The following is a 9,356-nucleotide window of genomic DNA, read 5'->3' as shown; positions in this document are numbered from 1 at the left end:
CACCAACATATAGAATTGACCTGACAATTGCTTTCTTCAAGAGTAGCTATATAAGAAGAGGAGTGAAATCCTCTCCTGTCAAATGTATTGTCAAGTGGTAACTGAAAAGTGAAAGGAACCAAAGTTGGCACTGGCCAATTAACAGGAGGTTGCAGAGAGCTGGAAATAAAAATAACTTTTCTTCCATTGGGAACTAATAGAGAATTATTTCTCAGCCCTGGCTAGGCTGTACGACCATTTGAAAGCTACATGTTACCTAAGCCCCACCTCTGATCTGCTAAATGAGATTCTCTGGAAATAGAGTCAGGTGATCCTCAACCACTTATAGTCAGCTAGAGCTGAGAGAAAGATTTCTCCAAAGAGTGAGTTCTGTTCTTTACTGTCCTATAGTTGGGTACTTGCAAGTGACCTTTCTTTAATCATACTTTTAAAAGCATTCTAATTTGATACAATTACTTGGTGTGGCCAGAAGAAAATGAATTAGAAATAGCACATGATCCTAAAAGTGGTAGAGTGAGAAAAGCAGTCTTAAAGAATATGGATGAGAAAAAAGTACTGATACCATTTGATTAAATATTTCCATTTTCATATGGTCAAAGACTTAAAGGGTTGGAAATTTAGATGAAAGACTGGAATAGAATTATTTTTGATAGACTGTATTTGTGAAAACATAAATATCCAATAATGGTGTAACTATTAAACACATATCCATTATCCGTATTATGGGTCATCTTGCATGTTGAAAATACTTTATTTACTGGAAAAAATTATTTAAGATACAGGAAGATCCTTAAAACATTTTACATAAAAATTTGGTTACAATATAATTTCAGATTTGTAAAACAAAAGTATGTATTTATACATATGTATAGAAAAGAAGGCTGGAAGAGGATCCACCAATATATTTACTAATGTTCATTAACTTATTGCTAAATTTTTATTTGTGTGATTCTGCATTTTCAATGTTCTCTGCAATAACCAGTTTTTAATTTGAAGCTCATATTTGCTTTCAGGATAGTTGCATCATGACTCTCCAGAAGTGAGAGGTTACGATGTAAGCGGACTTGTGCAGTGTGTTGTTTGTGCAGCTGTAAGCAGCAGCCCAGATTATGTTGTAAATCCACTTATTCTGAAAAAGTAAATTGCAAAATAAGAAACACTAAAAAGGCTTAATCTGAACAAAAAATAGTGAATTCCACGGGATAAAGAAAATCTTCTGTAACCAGAAAGCTCATTTCTAATGTAGGGTTTGTCCCTGAGTTCTCTTGGAATTATATTTTTCTTACACTTCTCTGCCAAAGGAAACTGCTGTTTTAGAGAAGATGAAGTTGTGAAAATACTTTTTTTGATTTAAGAAACCAAAACCAACCTGTTAGCTCAATAAAGGCAATACCATTTAATGCAAAAAAAGTAACATCTAGCAGTAGAGAGGGGGAACCTAAGAAAAGCACAATAACATTAGCCAATTTATACACATTAACTCTAGCTTTGCATCAGATAGGTCCTCACAGATACCATATCATTGGTAATGCTATTTCCGTGGCTGCTCATAATAAAAAAAAAAAAAAAGGAGGGGGAGGGGCATCATTCTTAATTGATCATTTCTACCCCACATTCAACTTATCAGCAATCCTGATGACCCTTTCTTTAAAAACTACCTTGAATTTTAGTTTATTTTTTTTTTCTAGTTCTGTGAAGAATGTCATTGGGGATTGCTTTGAACCTGTATATTGCTTTTGGTATTAAGAGCATATTAACAATATTAATTGTGCCTATCCGTGAACGTGAATGGTCTTTCTGTCTTCTAGTGTCATCTTCAATTTTTTTCTTCAGTGTTCTGTGATTTTCATTGTAGAGGTCTTCCATCTTCTTGGTTAGATTTATTTCTAGGTATTTTACTTGATTTGTTTTTTGAGGCTATTGTGAATGAAATAGTTTTCTTGTTTTCAAGAAATTTATTTTTGGCATATAGGGAAGCTATTGATTTTCACAAGTTGATTATGTATATCTCAACATCAAAAAAAAAAAAAAAAAAAAAGGAAAGAAAGAAAGAAATCAATCAATCCCTTCTCAGAGCTACATTTTTGGTCCAAGTCACTCTAATTTCTGGCCTGGATTATTGCAGTAGCCTGTCAGCGGATTCCTCTGCTTCTTCCTCAGAAAGAAAGATTCATCTAAAACTTGGGTCAAATCATGTCACCTTTCTACTTTAGCCTCAAATGGACTCCCCTCTTTCTCATGCTAAAGGTAAATTTCTTAAATGAAGTATGGGATCTTATGTAGTCGGGTATCACTGGACGCCTTTCTTTCCCTATTAATTCTGTGACTTCATCTCCTTGTTCGTGGCTATTCTTTTGACACACAGGTTATCTCCCATTCCAGGGCTTTTGCACTCACTATTCCTTCTGTCTGGGACATGCAGCAAATATCTATATCCCTCCCTCTGTCGCCAGCTTCAAAGCTGAGTGCAAATAACACCACTTCAATGAGGCCTCCCCGAATGCCCTATTTAAAACCACAAGGTTCCCGAATGTACTATTAGAATTTCCCAGTAGTTTCAAATTATCTTCAGTCTTGATTCCCCAACTCTAACCAAGATCTCCTTGGAAGATGTTTTGTGCTTTGTTACCTGACAGGCTTTTAATCACTGAAGTTGAGGTCACCTATTTTTCTTTCCTCTATAAATCATAATATGCTTCACCTACACTTCCTCCTTTCATCCTTCTTCCCTCCAATGAAGATCAATTCTTCTCCTCCTTATTTTAAACCAGGTTCTATAGAACTCAAATCTCTCCCCTGCCTCCCTTCGCCTGGGCAATTCTGAGTGATCTCTCTCACAGATATTTTCTAGTAGTTTTCATTCTGGCTCCCAACCTACACATAACTGAGATCTCTCAGCTAAAGAAACCAAAACATTCCAACCAATTTTGATCCGGATATTCTTCTCTCATCACTCCTTGTCAAAATCTTAAAACATAGTCTGTTCTTTTGTTTTTCATCATTAAGCTGACATACAAGAGCTTTGGCCTCCATCCTAACCCAACTGCACCAGCATCTCCAGGTAACACTTTGTAGAACATGCCTTAAAACATCATCACCAACCTTCAGGTAACTCAGATGCACAGCAGACCTGTCCAGAATCACTGACTCAACTCCTAGCAGTCTGTCTGCTCCCTCTTTTTTTTAGAAATTCCCACTCTGATCTTGTCAGTGATTCAATTTCTAATCACTAACACCAATGGCTTTTTCTTAGCTTTATACTTTCTGACACCTTCATCAGCTTATGATGATGTTAGTTACATCCTTCTAAGACCAATGTCACTTACTTCTGAGAGTATACTACACTAGTTCTCTACCTTACTTCATTCTTTGTTATAACCCCATCTTCTTTCTGCCTCCTGAAGACAAACCATCCTCTAAGAATCTCACCCAACCCTTATCTCCTCTCTAAGTTCTTTACGAGAAATACCAGCTGCTTTGGCAATTTCAACAATGATTTCTTTAAAGATGGCTCCTCCAAACTGACATATCTCTCCTTTCAAGATGTAAACCCAAATTTCTACCATTTTTCCACTGGAACCTCTAAAATACTCTGTCTAAAATCAAACTCATTGGTCCCAATGCCATGGTTTGAGATCTCCCAGTCACTGTTAGATTACTTTATCAAAATCATCTCCCAATATCAGAGACTAAAGCCTAAATTTTTTCCTTCTATTATTCTTAATATCTGTCCGTTTTTCTATTACTATGAAAATGCTCATTACTATAGCTCTTAGGCACTAATACAATGCCTCCAAGTATTCTTCTTATTACCAATTCCTGTTCTATCCCTTTTGTCTTTGCACTTTGTGATATCAACTTCTGAATCAAAATCTTGTCTGTGCCCTGCCTTTATTTAAAAATTCAACCAATAATCTATCTATAATTGGCCATTCCAATTAAATAGGCATTTGTCTTGCTGTGGTTACAAAAGTGTCCCCTATTTATAAAGGCTTGTTTGTTAGCCTGTGGCACTATTGAAAGGAACCCTTACGTGGTATGGTCTAGTGGGGATGTGTCCTTGAAGGGATGATTAGCACCCTACCCCCTTTTCTCTTTCTGCTTCCTAGCTGGCATGAAGTGAGCACCTTCCTCTGCCACATGCTTCTGCCATGGTGTACCACCTTGCCACAGGCCCAAAAGCAACTGGACTATGAACTAAAACCTCTGAAACCATGAGCCAAAACAAATATTTCCGCCTCATAATTTATCTCAAGTATTTGTTACAGTAGTGGAAAGTTGATAGATACATGTCTCTTTTTTAAAAAAATGCTATTTTAAGATAAAATCAGGTAATTAAACTGTACTTTTCATATTGCAGATTAATGTTTTAATATCCATGATGATAAGTCTCCACAAAGAGTATGTGAGGTGTTTCTAAACTTAATCGGTGTGGGAATGTATTTTCCCTACAGGGGAATTTCTCCAGCCTAACCCGACTATTTTTCCACAATCTATCTCCAATCTTCTCATCACTCTGTCTTTACCCTTGCTTGTTTCTCTTCTGGATGGTATTCAATTTCTTTCTGTTACCTTCAGATGCTCTTCTCAGACATTACCTGTTCTACAACTACCTCTCCTAATCACTTTAACTGTGTAATTGAGTTCATCCACCAATGTAAACTGATAATGACTTAACTATGATAATGATAGACTATTTACTACTGATGTAGACCTACACTATCTTAGAAAGTGTGCTAGGATATTTATTTTTTTAGTAAAATAATGGAGATTTGATGGCTACAAAATTACTCCAACTTGAACTACCAATGCCTCTGAAATCCCATGATTGAAATAACCTTTTGGGTTTCAATACTGTACCCAGAAAACCTCTTCTGAAGCACAAAATTTGAAGGGAGGGGCTAATAAATAAATTGTTATGAACTCCAACATGACACTAACTATCACTTTGGAAAACAGGAGTGCCCCTCTTCTCTGCCTGTACCCAAATAAATGCTGCAAAGAAGTCTTACAGCAATGGAAGTAGAGGGGAGGCCAAATTCATATTTACCTAGCACATAACAATTTCCATATAACTTTCAATACATTCCCACATTTAAGTTGCAATATCCTGTATTGCTAATCCCAATTTTAAGATGGGGTAAATGAGCCGCTGAGGAATTAAATGACTCCCAGACTACACCCTACTGGTTAGTAGCCATGCCAAATGCAAGTTCTAAAGATTTGCTTCCAAAGTTTATGTTTATTTCTCTGGATATAATGGGGACCTGGCTATGGCCTCTGCGGTCCTTCTGCAGCTGGGGTTTGGCCCAGCTGATTGAGCTGGCTGGGTGGGGAAAACCTTCTCCTTTCTGCAGTCCTGTGCACACAGAAGAGAAGAATCTATGTGCCAGTTTCTGCTAGGATATAAAAAAACACAGAACAGAACTGGTTGTGATGGGTGCGCCAGTCAGGGACCTCCATGAACTACAGCAATGCCTGAGAGTCAGGGTGGGCACGAGCAGGAGTCAGAGGGCAAAAATTGAGAATAAAAGGATGTGGGAAAAGACATCTAGGCTCTAAAGATGAGTGGTGATTTAGCACAGAACTAGAGCTCTAGACTAGATTGCAGTTCTCAGATTGCATTAGGTTATTTATTTATCCATGATATGCAAATGTGAAAATGATAACCACAATCACTGGAGCACATCCCTTCCCCTACCATTGGTTTTCACAATTTTCAGTAGTGAATTGTGTGCAGAGACATCCTCCGGTCGCTGGAAACTAAAAAAATAGTTTTTAGGAATGTGTGAGAGTGAAGAAAAGAGAACCAGCCAAACCAGTGTGGGCCATTTCAGCCTCTGCCACGTGACCAAAGAGCAATCAACATCAATAGCTGTGTCCTCAAATCAGAAGGATAATGATAGAGAATAGAGCAAACAGAGGTACCTGCAAAAGACCAGCCTGAGAGTGTTTGGAGGAAGAGGGGGTGAAGGCCGAGTAAGGAAGACAAAATAAGACAGTGGAAAGGTATTGTGTGCTGACAGTGTACTTCACTGGCTCTCCTCCACCAAAGAGAATGGCTGGTACAGTATCCTGAAAGAGTCCATCCAATTTAAACCCAGGTCAGAGGACTGGAAGCAGAACTCTAGCAGCTTGGGTCTAGCTTCGAGGTGTTCTATTTAACAGCAAGCCCAATCACTTCCCAGTTTATACCTATAGACGAAAATAGGTTTCATATTATATGCATTTAGCTGAGAGTGTATTTCCCAGTAATTTCTTCTCGTACCCTGATGATTGATATTCATTTCCTTTGCACAGCTACAAAGCAAAACATATCCCTGCTCTCTTTTAAGCATCATTGATAGCAGGTTATATTAATTTTTGATAGAAACAATTAAGGAGATAATATTTATTGACACAATTTGTTTTCATTTCATTATGTGCCTTCTTTCAACATAGTTTAAACTCTTTGGCTTCCTCCTCTCCCAAGCTAACGTTTTTATTTTGAAACCCAAATTCCTTTAATTTCTGAATTTACCTGGAGTATTCTTTTGGAAGCAACCTCCTGACTTCTTGGACCTGATGTGGTCCTAGTCTGGCACATATTAAAAAATTAGCTCAATAAATATTTTTTTGAATAAATAACGAATAATGAACAAAGAAGATTCTTTGAAATTAGAACAAATGGGCTTCTGTTGCCTTCCCACAAATAGGAATTGGGGGAGCAGCACGAGGAGGCAAAGGGGAGCCTCCTCAAGCAGGCCTTCCATGCCACCCTGTTGTTGGTATCTGCTTCACCTGCAGTCTATAGAATCTTCTGCGGCAGAGACCAGGCCTTGGGGATGGGCTGGTACTGCTAACTTGCCACATGTGGTGGTAGGAGGCATTCTCATCCTTGTCAGGCTCCTTGGTGGGATTCAGAAAAATCAGTGAATGAATGAATGGTGCAACTGCACTCAACAGAAGGGCTACAGGGGACCCTTTGTCTGCAGGCTCTCAGGGTCAGGCACTGTTAAAATGAATGATGTGGGAATGGAACTAACAGGTGCTGAGTACCTGAAACATGCCAGGAAGCATGCGTATGTGCTACAGTATTTAAGGTTCATACTCTGTCTTTTAAAGTTGAAATCCATTATTCCCATTTCAAGCACAAGAAAACTGAATGTCAGACAGATTAAGTAAATTACCTGAAACTACCTAGACAGGATATGTAAATACCAGTCCTTGATCCAAGTTCTTAAACTCCTACAGGCTTTCCACAATATCACGCTGACCTTTAAGAAGGCTCCCAGTTCTTGGGAGAAACCCTGGAATTCTTGGATAATAATATTAGAATTATAAGTGTTGTGAATAGAATTCGCACAGAATTTTTGGAAAAAGACATTGAAGAGGAAACATGGTGTAAGTAATGATTTTGCTGAATCTAAGGAGCAATATATTTTATCAGTCGTGAAAAATTGCTGACAGTACCTTTCTTAAATATTGCCTCTGTCTCACTTTCTCTTTTTCTGTGATCCTGAGAACTTATGTTAGGCTTTATCATCCATTTCTCTTCCTTTCTCTTTTGTATTTCCTGGCTCTTTGCCTTCCTATGATGCATTGTGGATAATGACTTGAAACATGTCTTCAGTGGTTCTTTCAGTTGTGTCTAGTTTTCAATTCAATATGCCCATTGACAATTTCAATTAACGTATTTTTATTTCTGAAACATTTTTTGTTTGTTTTCAAAATGCTGTTTTTATTTTCTCTTGTTTCTCACTCACCTACTATGTAGTACTTTTATTTCTTGAAATACAGTACATATATTAATTGCATATTTTGGCTTTATAAATCTAATATCTGAAGTCTTCATAAATCTAGATTTTCTAGTTCCTTTTTTCCTTTTTTTTGGGGGGGGGTATGGGGGGTTGAACTCAGGGGCACTTGGCCACCCAGGCCTATTTTGTATTTTATTTAGAGACAGGGTCTCACTGAGTTTCTTAGCCCCTCACTTTTGGTGAGGCCTGCCTCACCCTCCTGAGCCACTGGGATTACAGGCATGTGCCACTGTGCCAGGCCCTTGTTTCCTTTAATGTCTTTGTTAGGTTTTATAGTTATTTTACATTCCTTAGAACTGTGTGTAAATTCTTCAAAGTCTGGATTGAAATTTCATTTAGACTTGCAAAGAAGATTACATTTGCTTCTAGTAAGTATCAGAGTGTTCTACCAACAATTTAAATCAACACTGGGATTGAAGCCCCACCCAATAAGTATTATTAAATTTGGCTGCAAATTCATAAGAGGACTACTTTATAATTATTAATTCTCAAGATATCTTTGTTCCTTGCAATGTCAAGGTAGAGGCATTATTGATCTTCCTCAGCTTTATGTCCAGGGTGGTCTCTCATTAGAAATTCCATTTAGGGAAGGTCTTAAAATTACCATCCTATCTCCTGTATACCCCACAGCCATAAAAAATGGCAGCTCATGTGGGCAGGCAGATGGCTAGGGATAAAGCAATGTAGATGCTACCACCTCTTCATCCTGGCTTAGATGTGTTTGTAGGTTTATTAGAGGGAAAGCTTATTTTCCTACACTACATTGTGTATAAATATTGAAAGTTCCTCTCAATTTAAACATTCATAAAAATTATAACTAGACATTTTCCTGGATTACCTCATTTCTAAAACCACAAGTCAGAACTTAGGGAAAGAATTAGTCACAGGTTAAACAGATGCAGTTTAAGAAAATGAAGACATGTTGGAGGACAGAATGGTTATTCACAGGGGCAATTTTCCTTTTTACTATGTACATCATGCTTGGTTTTTATTACAAGAATTATTTTATCCTTTAAAACTGTCTTTTAAAGCATAATAGCATGATCTGTCCCATTTCTCTTAATTCTATTTCACATTTTTCCCTCTCAGAAATCTTTACTTTTTCATTCAACAATTTTTCTTTGTAAATTTTAATTTATTGTTTTGCAGTACTGAGGATTAAACCCAGGACCTCATGTGTGCCAGGCAACTGCTCTCCCATTGAGCTACATCCCCAGTCCAACAATGTATTTTTAAGATATTTTTTTCAGGTGCTTTCATAGATTGATGGTGGGATACAACTTGGTACATTCACTACAGAGAGCAGTTTGAAAATATTTATAAAGTAACAAATGCATTTATCCTTTGAAACTGCAATATTTAACATTATCCTATCCCATCTCATTTCCAGAAATCTGTTCTACAGATTGTCCTGCACATCTACGAAATGATATATTTATGAATTTTTTCATTAAGGCATTCATTTTTTTTTTGGTACCAAGGACTGAACCATCATTATATGATAAAGGTAGAAATTGGCAATATATTTTCTTCATTATTTATTTATTTGCAAGCACA

The sequence above is a fragment of the Marmota marmota genome, unplaced genomic scaffold (genome assembly GCF_001458135.2).
Source record: "Marmota marmota marmota unplaced genomic scaffold, marMar, whole genome shotgun sequence".
NCBI classification, from domain to species: Eukaryota; Metazoa; Chordata; class Mammalia; order Rodentia; family Sciuridae; genus Marmota; species Marmota marmota.
The sequence above is the reverse complement of the archived record's forward strand: the minus strand, read 5'-3'. Positions refer to the sequence as shown.